The 16,558-nt window shown below is 35.0% G+C and overlaps 1 protein-coding gene across 1 annotated transcript in view; it reads left to right on the forward strand.

Moving 5' to 3' along the window:
- The first annotated feature begins 1,183 nt into the window (after positions 1 to 1,183).
- The window catches only part of NEK7 (NIMA-related kinase 7), a 99,682-nt gene continuing 84,307 nt past the window's right edge, over positions 1,184 to 16,558 (forward strand). The window contains exon 1 of the mRNA XM_011931691.1: positions 1,184 to 1,783. The gene's annotated coding sequence lies outside the window, so the exon portion shown is untranslated. The remainder of the gene's footprint in view (positions 1,784 to 16,558) is intronic.

Below are 16,558 nucleotides of genomic sequence, written 5' to 3' on the forward strand. Positions count from 1 at the left end.
GGGTGATTCTGATAGCCAAGCAGGGGTGTGAACTACTTGTTCATAGTATGCACTCAGGATTACCTGGCCCAAAATAATTAGGTTTAAATAACTGTATTTGCTCTGGGAGAAACAGATTTAATGTGTAATTAATAAATGAATAAATAAATGAAAAGTATTTACTCATGACATACACTGCACACTGTTTTTTTTTTTTTTTTTTGCTTTCTCATACACATCCTAAAGTACAGGTTCGGATTTGAGCTAATCCTTTTGCCTGTTTAATAATAGTATATGCAGTCTATTTCTTATTAGGTTTGCAAAGTTATAGAGAGTAAGAACCAGGAAAAATATAAGTAAAAAGGCAGCTTACTATAGCATTTTTCCTTTAAAGTCAGTTTTTAAAATGTATATATTTTTTAATGTTAGGAATATGAAACAGAAGTTTTTAGAAAGAGGAAAGTACCACTTCTCTTCCATTGTGTTACAGTAGGTTTAGGGGGAAAGAGAGGGGAAAGAGAAGGGAAAGAAGAAAGTAAAATTTTAAGGATTTAGTAAGGATAATATATTATCTGTTGTCTTATTTCATCAGTATAGGATTTGGGATTTGCTTAAACAAACAAAAGTAGTACCTTGTGTAATATTTTTAAAGACATCCACGTTTTTGTGTTTTTGAGTTCTATTAATATGGCCCACTGGCTTTTGCAGTTTAAGTTAAAAAAACCTGTAACTTTAGTTTCAGAGTTAAGTCTCAGAATTAAGTAATGAGGCAGAATCAAAATGTTAGGTAACAGAGACTTCGAATTAAGTACATTCGTTAGGGAGTGAGTTACAGTAATAGCCATAACACTGATTTCAATAAAAAAAATCAGTGGATACGGGAAGTGATTGGTTGATATGTGCTCATTTTGTTTTGGGGTCAGTGGTCCCTTGATTAAAGATTCTGTTTTATGTGCTACAAGCCTTTGTATTTAGAACTCTTAACATATCAATGTATAGTAAAGAAGAAGATAAAATTGAACCAGCAGGTATCAGCAAGAACCAAAATAAAAAACATTAATCCTGATTATCTCAAACTTTATTTTATTACTTTTTAGTGATGCTGCAGTGTAAAACAACTTTAAAATGATATTTTAGTGACACTTGCCTGCATTCTAATGTAGAATCTTCCTTTCTCAGTATATTGCCTTATTGGGAAATGATCAGATGTTTTAGAGAATATGTCTGAAATACAGCAACAACTCCAAAAAGATTTAAAGAAAAAGACAAGTGCTGTGAACTTTTTCTCATTTCAGTGCCTTGAATTTTTTTTTTACATAAATTATCCTATATCAATAAGCTTATATTTAACAGTTTTAATATTTCCATGGTTATATGTTATACATTTTTCAGTATTCCATTCCTATTGATTAGTTAATAACCATAGGCATTTTATAGAAATAGGAGTAAGAATTCATAAACAACTGTCCTCATAGTGGGCTTAATTTTCTGATGAAAATATGGCATTTATATGCTTTCAGCATACAATTTACGATTTCATTTTAAGTCCATTCTAATCCAGTGAATAGTCAGGGGAAGGTAATGTCTACTTTTCCAAAGAATTGAAAGGTTCATTACATTTCTCAATTTGTCACAATTTTTATTAGAAATCCTATTACTTTTTTCTTCTTTCTCATTTGATGAATTGACGAAAATACAAATTCAATAAGCAAATATGATATGCAATATTTTTGATAATCTTTAAATTAGAGTTGGAGGCAATAAAATAATGAGTGACAGGAACATCACTGGGACTGCAAAGAAGGTATGTGATAATTCAGGCCAGTCTGAGATACTTTCATTCTCTATGTTTTATTTCTTATACCAAATAAAGACCTACTATTTTACATTTATCCTTAACTTATTAAATCTAATGCTGCCCAACAATTTGATTTCTAGGTATTTACCAGAGTGTAGAGTGCATTAAAAACTTATGTGTGGACCTGTATGCAAATGTTTATAATGGCTTTATTCATAATTATCCTGAACTTGAAACAATGCAGACCCCCCTCAGTTGGAGAATGAATATTGAGATACGTCCATTCAATGGAGTAGTACTCAGCCATAAAAATGAACAAACTGTAACCTTGATGAATCTGAAATGCACCATGCTAAGTTCAAGAAGTCACATTCAAAAGGCTTCATTTATATGACATCCTAGAAAAAATAAAACTGTAGAGACAGAATACAGATTAGTAGTTGTCAAGGACTGGAGGAGGGTTTGACACTGAAAGGACACAGGGGACTTCTTTGGGCTGATGGAACTGTTCTATATTTTGATTCTAGTGGTTGATTTCATTACTGAGTTTGTCATACTTGTAGAAATTGTACATTAAAATGGCAATTTAATTGTATATAAGATTATACCTTAATTTAAAAAGTTCTAAAAATAAATGTTAAAAAGGTACATAGACTGAAAAATAAAAATGAAATAAAGATAATGTAAATATACTTTTTCCTTTTCCCAGACATCCTAATAGAACCCTTAGAACACTTTAACTTCATTTATCTCTCTATTTATGTATTGATTTCATGTATTTCAATTTTAGATACATTTCTAACATGGCAATCACTTTTATCTGTGGTTTCATATAGATGTTTAATTAAATTTGCCTTGTTCCCATGCTCTTCATTTAACATTTCTCCCTATATCTTTAGCCTTCTATCTGAGGTCATTTTGATTCTGCCTATTCTCTTTGCTATTTTGTGTTCATGTAGTCTTACTTGCTTAAGTACCTGGCTATTTTTCATGATGTATTGGATATTGTATGTGCAAAATTGTTTGTACAAATAATCTGGAGCCTAAGATGTTATCTTCCTTCAGATAATTTTTACTTTTTGTCTGGGTAGCTGGGGGCAGTAGCTATCAGAAATCACTTTAATTTTAGGGTTTGAATAAATGTATGAAGTTTAATGTGTTTTGTTTGTTTATTTTGGGACAGGGTCTTGCCCTGTCACCCAATCTGAAATGCAGTGGTACGACTGGTGCTGCAACCTTGACCTCCCAAACTCATGCAGTACTCCCACTTCAGCCTCCTGAGGAGCTGGGACCACAGGCACCTGCCACCACGCCCAGTTAATTATTTTTATTTTTATTTTTATTTTTATTTTTATTTATTTATTTTTTTTGAGACGGAGTCTCGCTCTGTCGCCCAGGCTGGAGTGCAGTGGCCGGATCTCAGCTCACTGCAAGCTCCGCCTCCCAGGCTTATGCCATTCTCCTGCCTCAGCCTCCCGAGTAGCTGGGACTACAGGCGCCCGCCACCTCACCCGGCTAGTTTTTTGTATTTTTTAGTAGAGACCGGGTTTCACCGTGTTAGCCAGGATGGTCTCGATCTCCTGACCTTGTGATCCGCCTGTCTCGGCCTCCCAAAGTGTTTTATTTTTATTTTTTGTAAAGACCGTGTCTCCCTATGTTGCCCAGGCTGGTAATGCATTTATTAATAAAATGCATTAATAATAATAATAATAGCTTGTTTGAGCTATTGCACAATGTGTGCATATTTCAGAATATGTTTGTATGATAAATATATACAGCTTTTGTGAATTAAGATAATTTTAGTATTTGAGATAATTTAATGCTGTGAGAAGGCTTGTTTATGATGTTTAAGGCTTTCAAAGTCCTTAGCCAAATCATAGGGATGTTCACGGTGGCCCTTGTTGAACTCTAGACTACAATTTCTGTTTCTCTGTTTCCAAGAGACTGTAAGAAATGTTATACAGCCTCTTAGCATCTCAACTGCATTTCCGCAATCTGCATAACAGTCAGTGGAAAAAACATGCTTAGATGTTGGGTTTGCTTTTCTTGGCTTCCTTCAGCCCTTGGATACTCTGGACCACTAATTTGTCTCTATTTTCTTTAGCTCTGTGATGCATTAAAGTATATATATATATATATATACACTCACACAAGTATATATGCACACACATGTATACACATAATATACACATGACACATATGTATGTGTATATATGTATGCTTTTTTTTTTTTTTTTTTTGGTAAAACTGTCCTTGGAGAACTTGCCTGAACTATCTTGCCACTATGAACGCAAAGATTGCCTATACTCTTTTCCATACCCATACACACATACAAATGTGCTTTTCTTAAAAACAGTGTTAAGATAATTTTGTACATTTCATTATGCAAAGTGCTGTTTTTGATTTAATATATTACAAATTCTTATTAGAATAATTCAGCAAATAATTATTTACTATATGTTTATCCCTGTTCCAATCACTGTAGGGATAAAGTGATACGTAAAAGAATTTCCTAACCGTATTTGGCTTATATTTTGGCAAGGTAGATAGCTTCAACAAATAACTATGCAATTAACTAAATGTAATTTTGATAATGATAAGAACAATATCTTTTGAGTACATAGAATATAGAAATTTGTTTTTGAGTCTTAGTTTTTCATTTCATATTATATTTCATACATTTTAAAATATCACTAAAACATTTAATTTTAATTTTTCTTTCTTTTACTTTCTCTCTCTCTCTCTTTTTTTTTAATAACAAAGATGGAGTCTCGCTATGTTGCCCAGGCTGGTCGTGAATTCCTAGGCTCAAGCGATCCTCCTGCCTTGTCCTTCCAAAGTGCCTGGGATTACAGGTATGAGCTACCATGCCAGCTACTGCTGGAGTACAGTGGTGTGTTTTCAACTTACTGCAACCTCTGCCTCCTGGGTTCAAGCAATTCTCATGCCTCACCCTCCCTAATAGCTGGGACTACAGGCACCTGCCACCATTCCTGGCTGTTTTTTGTACTTTAGTAGAGACAGGGTTTCACCGTGTTGCCCAGGCTGGTCTTGAACTCCTGAGCTCAGGCAATCTGCCTGCCTGGGCCTCCCAAGGTGCTAGGATTACAGCTGTGAACACCCTGTCTGGCCTGTTTTTATTTTTTTAGAGACAGGATCCTACTCTGTCACTTAGGCTGGAGTGCAGTGGTGTTATCATAGCTTACCGTAACTTTAAACTCCTGGGCTCAAGTGATCCTCCTGCCTCACCTCCTGAGTAGCTCGGATTATAGGCACATGCCACCATGCCCAGCTGTTTTGTGTATGTGTAGAGATGGGGTCTTGCTATGTTGCTTAGGCAGGTCTTGAACTCCTGGCCCCTCAAGTTTTCCCCCATAGGGCTCCTGAAGTGCTGAGATTGCAGGAGTAAGTCACTGCACATATCCTAAAAATTTTAATAAATATTTTCAATCTAGTGTTCTATTTCATGTATTTTCTGTAATTTGGCCATTCTCATATTGTTATACTTTGTTTCCAATTTTTTAAAATGATAAGTGCTTTTGTAATATGTACATTCTTATATGTAATCCCAAATGTAGTCACTGATTAATTTTTTAGAAGAGAATTTTGGGATTAATAGGACTGAGTAAAAGTATATAAAAAAACTTGATATTGTCATATTTTTTCTAGAAAGGTTATACACCTATGTAAGCATTATATCTACTTTTTATAGTATTTATTATTTTGATAGGCTATCAACTGTATTATATGTCATTGTCCCTTAAATTTGTATTTCTTTATTAGTGATACTCAACATGCTTTATGGTTATTTCCTGTATTTATTTCTTGTGCCTATTAGGTTGTTAATAAAGTTAAGACAAAATTACTCTACTTTATGAAGAGAACTATGGCATTAAAATTAAAGTAGAATTAGGTCTTCTAATTCTTTTCCAGTTCTGTGGTTTTATTATTTTGTATTTGGATTGTCATTTTTAACTTATTTCTTTGTTGAGAATACTTTTAAAAAGTTTTTAGCAATGAGTGGCAGGAAACAGATTCCAGAGCCTTATTGTTATAGGAAATTGTGTATTAGATGAAGAATACTATAGTTATCATTGTTAGAAAAGAATGAAATATGAAAATCCTATACACAATTCTCTTTTCTATTGATTACACTCCCAGATTACAATAGTTTTAAATCTTCTTGAGATCTCAGGCCATTCCAAATGGGTCATTCTGATTTGTGATGTGTGTGTACACATGTGCTTACTTTTCATTATTTTGAGGCGTTTTAATATTTATAGGGATTTATAGTACCCAAAGTAACATAAATAATATTTTTAGGAGACAATTTTAGCATAAGATTGAAGAAAGTATATAAAATAATAGGTTATTGAATTAGAACAGTGATTGAAGAATTTGAAAAATGTTTTATTTTCTGGTATTAGTAACATAGTTCTAATGGAAAGAAATGGAGTTTTTTTTTTTTTTTTTCAAGATGGCGGACTGCAGGCATCGTTAGCATGCCTTTTCCACCTCGAAAGACAAAACTGTGTGTAAAGATTCATGCTGTGAACTTTTTCCCAAGAAGCAAACCGATTGACTGTAACCGATGAGCGAACCAAAGGTGTGCTATAGCCACAGGTGCGGGAGCTGGTGTTGGACCATGAGAGTCATCCCCTGAAAGCCAAAGGGCATATGACCTGGGGGCAGTTTTGTGTTCTGAGTACAGCCTGCCTGGAATTCAGCTAGCCGCTGTTAGCAAAACACTGCGGGTGTGAGACCTGCCTTGCCAGGTACATGGGAGCAGAGTGGGGCTTATTGCCGCCTGCTAATCCCCATTCCCAGTGGGGATTCTTTTGTGCAGTAGAGGCAGCTGCACTCCTCCCTTGAACATTACCCCACCAGCAGCCAGGGAACTGCCCTCTGATCCCCACTGGGGCCACTGCTTGTGTCTGCACTTGGGGAGCCAGAGCATGGACTTGCCTGACCCCGCCCACACCTGGCTTTGCTCCTCTATCTGCCCTTGTAGTGTAACACAATGGACAGGGACATTTGGGAACTCCATGGCTCAGCCCATTGCCTGAAATACCAGAGTACCACCCCAACATAAGGCAAGCAAAAAATCTAGGGTTACCACTACAGCTGATCCTCTTTTGCAAGCGCCACCTCCCAGCTGGAGGCCAAACAGCACAGTTTATTTCAACATCTGCAGGCACAAAAACACAGCACTTAGGAAGAAGAAAACATTTGCATGACCTCAGCTATCATCATTGCTTGAGTCACTCTGGCTAACCAGGTGGTCTTGAGTCTCTCCACATGCCCAATACCTCACTGTTACAGCTGGTATTTGAGAAAACCAACACACTAAGGCTCTTTCTAACCAAGGAAATCTCAGTGTCTACATCTCCCCGCCCACCCCCATCAGAGCTGGTGTGGTACCCGCTGCTGGGAGATTATAGAGGACAGGTCACATCTCTGGATTCCTTGCAGACATTCCACAGCACCAATCTGCAGTGTGACAGCATCACTTGAACGAGAGTTGCAGCAGGATTCACAGTAGTCTGGCCTTTAGGGACTGTTAATCCTAAGGGAAGGGGGAGTGTACCACATTAAGGGAGCACCCTGTGGGACAAAGGGAACCAGACTGCAGGACTTGAGCCTCTGAACTTTACACTAGTGGAAAGTTTCAGCAGAGGCACAGATGCAGTGCTGGGCTCAGTGGGGAAAGTCTGCGACTTTACCCCAACAATCAGGCAGCCCTTATGCTTGTGAAGGGTCTTGGAGAAGGGGGCTTGTTCTCCCCTTTGCCTACCACTGCAGAAACAACTGGGGCTTCTCCCACAGGAGCTTGGCGTGGGTGCATCTGTGGACAGCCTTCCTGGAACACTTCAGGGTTACTCTATCCTCAGAGGAGGAGCACTCTACACATTCAGGCTTGCATGAGAGGTAGAGTCACAACCCCTCTCTACATGGAACATCAGCATTCCTGCAGATGAAAAGAGGTGCCTGTCTGATCTCAATAGCCAGAACACTGGGTTAGGAGTGTTACTGGGAGGTGGGTCGCTTTCCTGCTGGCCTGGAAGGAGAGCTGTGGTGCCTTCCTTCTTTCCCCCTGAAAGACATCAGTGGATTTCACTGAGCACTTCCCCAGCCACCTCTGTCAAGGGTGGGACCTCTGCCTACGATTGGGATATTGCCCACCGTTGAGATATTGCATTTATCACCTGCTTTAGCTACAGCCAGTTTTACCCATGGGCATGTCCTACTAGCCTGAAGCCTGAACTGTTCAACCCAGTGAATAAAATATTGGAGAAAACTCTTTTTAAAAAATGCACACCACTGTGGACTGAAATAAGCTTCATGAGACCTCCGCTCTTCTGGCCCCACAGGAGCCAGTGAATCTGCTCATACACCCAGCACATTGCTATTACAACCATCATCTGAGAAAGCCAGCATCTTGCAAAAAAGGTTCTCTGTAACTAAGGAATTCATACAGTGTTTGCTACTGAAAGCCCCCAGAGCTGAAGCTAGATGACAGTGAAGTCACATCATCATGGGGGAAATAAAACTCAATAAATAAAAAATAAATACAAAAATAATTAGTAAAAATAGTTTACCCAGATGAGAAGGAACCTGAAAAATAATTCTGGGAATATGAAAAAATAGGGTTCTATATCACCCCTAGAAGATCACATTAACTTTCCAGCAGTGGATCCAAATCAAGATCAGATCTTCGAAATACCAGGCAAAGAATTCAAAAGGTTGATTATTAAGTTACTCAAGGAAGTATGAGAGAGAGATGCAAACCAACATAAGTTTTTAAAACTATTCTGGATATGGATGAAAAATTTTCTGAAGAGATGGATATTTTAATGAAAAATCAATCAGAACTTCTCAAAAAGAAAGACACATTTAGGGAACTACAAAATGCAATGGAAAGTTTTAACGATAGACTAGACCAAGTAGAAGAAAGAATTTCTGAGCTTGAAGTCAAGGCTTTCAAATTAACCCAGTCATACAAAAATAAAGGACAAAGAATTAAGAGAAATGAACAAAGTCTCCAAGAAATATGGGATTATATAAAATGACCAAACCTAAGAATTATAGGTATTTCTGAAGGAGAAGAAAAAACAAAGTTTGGAAAACCTATTTGAGGGAATAATTGAGGAAAACTTCTCTGACCTTACTAGAGATTTATAAATGTAAATACAAGAAACTCAGAGAACTCCTAGTAGACTTATTACAAGAGGAATATCATCAAGGCATATAGTCATTAGGCTGCCTAAAGTCAATGTGAAAGATAGAATTGTAACAATAGTAAGACAAAAGCATCAGGCAACCTACAATGGAAGCCATATCAGATGAACAGCAGAGTTCTCAGCAGAAACCTTATAGGCCAGAAGGGATTGGGGTCCTATCTTTAGTCTCCATAAAAAGAATAATTGACAGCCAAGAATTTTGTATTAAGCAAAACTAGTTTTTATTAATGAAGGACAAATAGTCTTTCTCAGACACACAAATGCTGAAGGAATTTGTCAATACTAGACCAGCCATACAAGAAATTCTAAAAGGAATTCTAAATCTTGAAACAAAACGTTGATATACATGAGAATGGAAACCCCTGAAAGCATAAAATTCACAAGGCTTATAAAACAATAACAAAATGAAGAGAACAAAGTCACTAGGTAACAACATGACTGAAACAGTACCTCACATCTCAATACTAATACTAAATATAAATGGTTTAAATGCTCCACATGAAACAAGCTTGTCCAATCCACATCCCATGCACTACATGTGGTCTGGGATGGCTTTGAATGCAGCCCAACACAAATTCTTAAACTTTCTTAAAACATTATAAGATATTTTTGCATTTTTATTTTATTTATTTTTATTTTGCTCATCAGCTATCGTTAGTTTATGTGTGACCCAAGACAATTCTTCTTCTGTTGTGGCCTAAGTAAGCCAAAAGATTGGACATCTCTTACCTAAAAGATACAGACTAGCAGAATGGATAAAAATCAAAAGCCAAATAAGTATTGTTTTCAGGAGACACATCTAACACATAAGGATTCTTGTGGACTTAAGGTAAAGGAATGGAAAAAGATATTTCATGCAAATGGAAACTAAAAGCAAGCAGGAATAGCTATTCTTGTATCAGATAAAACAGTATTTAAAGCAATAACAGTAAAAAAAGAAAAGCATCATTATAGGATGATGAAAGGGATCAATTCAACAAGAAGATATAACAATCCTAAACATATATGTACCCAACTCTGGAGTTCCCAGATTCATAAAGCAATACCACTAGATTAAAGAAAAGAGGTAGCAGCACAACAATAGTGGGGACTTTAACACTCCACTGACAGTGCTAGACAGATCATTGAAGCAGAAATTCAACAAAGAAACACTGGACTTAAACAGCAGTCTAGAACAAATGAAGCTGCACTGTAAGCAAGTGAACCTAATAGATATTCACAGAACATTCTACCCAAGAACTGCAGAATATACATTTTTCTCATCAGCACAAGGTATAGCACATTCTCCAAGATAGATCATATGATAGACCACAAAATTTGAGTCTCAATAAATTTATAAAAATAGAAATCACATCAAGTATATTCTCAGACCACAACAAAATAAAACTAGAAATCAATTCCAGAAGGAACCGTCAAATCTGTGCAAATACATGGAAATTAAACAGTCTGCTTCTGAATGATTTTGGGGTTAACCATGAGATCAAGATGGAAATTTAAATATTTTTCAAAATGGATGATAACAGTGGCACAAGTTATCAAAATCTCCAGGATACAGCAAAGACAGTGTTAAGAGGAAAGTTTATAGTGCTAAATGTCTACATCAAAAAGTCTGAAAGATCACAGATTGACAACCCAATATCACACCTTCTTCTTAGAGAAACAGGAACAAACCAAACCCAAGCTAGCAGAAGAAAAGAAGTAACAAAGATCAGGGCAGAACTAAATGAAATTGGAACAAACAAACAAAAGTACAAAAGATCAATGAAACAAAAAGCTGGTTACTTGAAAAGATAAAATCGATAGGCCACTAGCTAGATTGACGAGGAAAAGAAGAGCGAAGATCCAAATAAGCTCAATTAAAAGTGAAACTGGAGACATTACAATCAATATCACAGAAATACAAAAGATCATTTGATATTACTATGAACACCTTATGTGCACAAAGTAGAAAACCTAGAGGAAATTGATAAATTCCTAGAAAAAGACAACCCTCCTAGATTGAATCAGGAAGAAACAGAAATTCTGAACAGACCAATCTCAAGCAATGAGATTGAATTAGTCATTAAATAACCAAAAAACAACTGCCAAGAAAAATAAGCCCAGGGCCTCATAGATTCACAGACAAATTCTACCAGACATTCAAAGAAGAATTAGTACCAAGTGTACTGAAACTGTTTTCTAAAGATTGAGAAGGAGGGAATCCTTCTTAACTCATTTTATGAAGCCAATGTCATAAAGCCAGGAAAGGACATAACTGAAAAAGTAAACTACGGACCAGTATTTGTAAAACACAGAAGCAAAACTCCTCAACAAAATGTTAGCAAACCAAACTCAACAGCACATCAAAAATAAATAAATAAATAAAAATTCACCATGATCAAGTGGGTTGCAGGGATGGTTCAATGCAGTAAGTCAATAAATACGATTGATCACATGAACAGATTTGAAAACAAAACCATATAATCATCTCAGTAGATGCAGAAAAAGCATTTGATAAAAGCCAACATCTCCTTATGATAAAAACCCTCAACAAACTAGGCATAAAGAAACATACCTCAAAATAATAAAAGCCATATATGACAAACCCACAGCCAACATCATACTGAATGGGACAGAGTTGAAAGCATTCCCCCTAAGAACTGGAACAAGATAAGAATGCCTGCTTTCACCACTTCTATTCAGTATAGTACTTGAAGACTTAGCCAGAGCTATCAGGCAAGAGACGGAAATAAAGGACATCCAGATTGGAAAAAAGCAAGTCAAACTGTCTCTGTGTGCTGATTATGTGATCTTATACTGGAAAACCCCAAAGACTCCTCCAAAACACTCCTAGATCTGATAAATGAATTAAGTATCAAGTTACAAAACCATTGTACAGAAATCAGTAACACTGCTATACACCAACAATGAACAGGCTAATAATTAAATGAAGAACTCAATCCCTTTTACAATACCTACCTACAAAAAAAAAAAAAAAGAAAAAAAGCTCCAAGCCTAGGAATATACTTAACCAAGTAGGTGAACGGTCTCTACAAGGAGAACTGCAAAACGCTGCTGAAATAAACAAAACAAATGGAAATACATCCCATGCTCAGGGATTGAAAGAATCAATATTGTGAAAATGACCATACTGCCCAAAGCAATCCTATGAAATTCCTATGAAAATACCAATATCATTTTCACAGAATTAGGAAAAACAAAAAGCCCAAATAGCTAACGCAGTCCTAAGCAAAAAGCATAAGTCTGGAAGCATTACATTACCTGACTTCAAATCATACTACAAAGCTATAGTAATCCAAGCTACATGGTACTGGTATAAAAGTAGATGCAAAGACTAATGGAACAGAATAGCAGACCCCGAAATAAAGACAGACACTTACAACGAACTGATCTTCGACAAAGAATGCAAAAACATAAATTGGGAAATGGCCATCCTATTTGATTAATGGCGCTGGGAAAACTGGATAGCCACATGTAGAAAAATGATCCCTATCTCTCACCATATTACAAAAGTTGACTCAAAATGAATTAAAGATTTAAATCCGAGACCTGAAACTATAAAAATTCTAGAAGAAAACCTAAGGAAAACTCTTCTGGACATTGACCTAGGCAAAGAATTTATGATGAAGACTCCAAAAACAACTTCAACTGCAACAAAAATAAATAAATGGGACCAAATTAAATTAAAAAACTTCTACACAGCAAAAGAAATAATCATCAGAATAGACAACCTGTAGAATGGGAGAAGATGTTTGCAAATTATGAACCCAACAAAGGACCGATATGCAGAATATATAAAGAACTCAAATCAGCAAGAAAAAAAATGTAATTAAAAGATTGGCAAAAAAAAAAAATGAATAGATATTTCTCAAAAGAAGATATACAAGTGGCCAACAAATATGAAAAAATGCTCAACATCACTTATTATCAGGGAAATGCAAATTAAAACCATAATGAGATGCCACCTTACCCCAGCCAGAATGGCCATTATTTAAAAAGTCATAGATTCTGGCATGGATATGGTAAAAAAGGAACACTTACACACTGCTGGTGGGAATATAAATCAGTACCACCTCTATGGAAAACAGTATGGAAATATCTCAAAGAACTCAAAGTAAATCTATTTGATCTAGCAATTCCACTGATGGATGTCTACCCAAAGGAAAAGAAGTCAGTGAATCAAAAAGATACTTGCATGTGTATGTTTATTACAGCACAATTTATAATTACAAAGAAATGGAATCAACCCAAGTACCCCTCAACTGATGAATGGATAAAGAAAATGTGGTGTGCGTGTGTATATATGTTTTATATATATCTATATATTAAATTTGTATATATTTACATAAACATGTTTATAATTAACAGTTTATGTGTATTTTTATATAATATATTAAAATGTGTATATATATATATATGTGTGTGTGTGTCTTTTGCAGCAACTTGGATGGAACTGGAGGGCATTATTCTAAATGAAGTAACTGAGGAATCAAAAACCAAATACCGCATGTTCTTACTTATAAGTAGGAGCCTAGCTATGGGTACACAAAGGCATACAGTGTGGGATAATGGACATTGGAGACTCAGAATGGGGAAGAGTAGGAGGGATGTGAGGGATGAAAAACTACTTTTTGGGTACAATATACACTACTCCAGTGGCAGGTGCATTAAAATCCTAGACTTCACCACTATATACACATTTTAAAACATCATTATTGTATAAAATATATAGAATTTTTATTTGTCAATTTAAATAGTTGAAACAATTCAGGGTTTACGTTTTTGGCAGGAATATCACAGAGGTGATGTTTTCTGCTCAGTGCATTGTATTTGGAGGCATATATCTGCATGTCCCGTTACTGGTGATGTTAACTTTTGATTATTTGGCTAATGTGGTGTCTGCCAGGCTCTCTACTATGAAATCACTCTTTTTCCCTTTGTAATTAATAATAATAATTGTATTAAAATGTTGTAATAAAAATAATTGTTTGGGGGGGAGGGTGGGAAATACTGTCCGACACTGTAAAAACTTTGCTACAACTATGAAATCACTCTTTTTCCCTTTGTAATTAATAATAATAATTGTATTAAAATGTTGTAATAAAAATAATTGTTTTTTGGGGGAGGGTGGGAAATACTGTGAGACACTGTAAAAACTTTGCTGCACTAGTCATCCATTGATGATTCTTGCCTGAATTAGTTATTTCTGTGATGACTGGAGAATACTGATTTTTAAATCCCAGTGTTCTTTCTTTATTAGGTGGCATTCTTTTGTAAGAGGTAGGTTCCCCCTTTTCACTATTTATTAATCTATATTGTTATGAACTCATGGGTTCTTACTTTATTCAATGGATTTGTTACTCTCAAATTGTGCCAAATGTGGCTGACGGGAACCCGTTCAAGCTGGCTTTTGTGTCTTTTTGACATGTCCACATTGTTCTTTGAATACCACCTTGTCTTTGGCACAACAAAACATTTCAGGCTCAGCTTGTACTTTCTCAGCCTGGGTCCTGGAACCAATTATTTCTCCAGAGAGCCCTAATTCCTTTAAGTGGAGAAGGGCTTTAGACACCAAGGTTGGTAGTAGGTTAGTTTAATGTGTTTTTAACTATAAATGTTGAGACTGGGATACTAGAAACATTCATTGTTCTTTTCAAAGATCTGATAGTTATCCTAGTAGTTCTTAAAAATTCATTCATCATAACACAGAAATGTAAGAATGAGCTATCAACTCTAAACACTTATTTTTTTGTGTTGTCTGATATAGACATGTCACTTGCTTGATTATGGGAAGTACTGGATGACTCAGTTAAATGGAGGCAGGAAAGTGAGGTCAGGAATATTCCTGCTGAATGGTGACTTGGGGCCAAGAAAAATATTAGTTCTGGATTTGAGTGTTCAGACTCTGCCAAGTATCAGTCACCATAAAGTTTCCATGATACCCTTTCATTTTTTAGGTATCATGTGTACATATAGCTCAATCAATAATTTTCCTTTGGATGGGAGTAGTGTTGCTATTTAAATATGATTTTTTTTGTGTTGTTTATGAGCTGTAGTTGTAATCAATGAAGTGTCTTATTAATATTCTCAGAATATTTAAATGGTACATATAACTGGAAGGAATATTGAAGAGTTTATGAATAACCTTGAAGGTTGAAAAGGCACTTTATTTCAAGAAAAGGAAAACTATTAAATAAGTTTGGACTAATATGCGTCAACTCTTTAGAATTCTGAAAAAAATCAGAAAACTAAAAACTTCTGAAGCTCTATTTGAAATCTCTTCAAATTGGTAAGAACATAGTTTGATATTTAAGATTTCATACTGTGTCAATAATTCATTTTAGGGAAACTTTGATTGCATCATGGAATTATTACTTGGAAGCATAAAGAGGAAGTCTGTTTAAATAATCTTTGGAAACATAAAGAGGAAGTCCATTTAAACAAATAGAATCTATGGCTATTCTTGGTTAAATTGGATTTACTTTACATTTTAAGTTAAAAGTTGAATTTGAAAGATTATGAGATTAACCGATCTTTAAATCTTTCTTCATTAAGTATATATAGCATGAATAATTTTTCTTTGGTTTAACATTCTTTAATATGATTATTTGTTTTCTGCTTAAAGGCCAATTATAAAGTTTTTTTGACAAAAATTATGATCACAGGTAAAATGCACCAATGATTTTTCTTAAAAACATATTTTTAAGCCTCATTAAAAAAACTTTTCTATTACATGTTGTAATGCTATATAATTGGCCAAGAATCAAATTAATGTTTTGAAATGTATATTGGTTTATTTTAGGTCAATTTCTGCAAAATAAGTTTTCAAAGATGAAATTCACTGAAGATGTCTATAGATGTAGATTAAAGCTTCTTGTTTTGATTAAGATTTTAGCTAAGATAAATATGTTAGCTGTAGTGTTTCAATTCAAATAATATTCAGGAAAAAGTATATAATTAGCATGATTTAATTTGCTGGTAATTATCTTAAGATTTTAGCTTTAGAAAAATTAACTTATTAAATATGGGAACTAGGAAAGGCATTATTTTCATTTAGGGAACTGTTATAATGTTATTACAGTTTTTACATGAAGATAGTTATCTAGTATAGTGTTATCTAGTATAGTGTCATTGAGGACTGTATTATTTGTAATATATACAGTATATTATACTTTGTTTAATAGTTTTCTTATCAGGGTCATATGAATTATGAAAATTCAGTCCACTGGCAAACAGATCTGATGTCTTTAAACTAAATGGTTTTGTCATTTAATTAACGTTTGTGTCTGATATTCAGATTCCTAATTTTGTTCTTTTATTTTCCATAAAATATGTGACCATACGCAATAATAGGGTAAGAAGATTGTTTTACTTTAATGTGCATTGAGTTTCTGGATATATGTGAAAATATTTGTAGTACTTAAAATATTTGGGGTTACCATAATATGCCTTAAGAGAACTTTTGTCAATCACATTAAAAAGCTTTAGGTGATAAACAACTAATTGGTTTGAGAATTTCAGGACAGTATATTGCACTCCC

Source organism: Colobus angolensis, unplaced genomic scaffold (assembly GCF_000951035.1).
Source record: "Colobus angolensis palliatus isolate OR3802 unplaced genomic scaffold, Cang.pa_1.0 Scaffold91, whole genome shotgun sequence".
Taxonomy (NCBI): Eukaryota; Metazoa; Chordata; class Mammalia; order Primates; family Cercopithecidae; genus Colobus; species Colobus angolensis.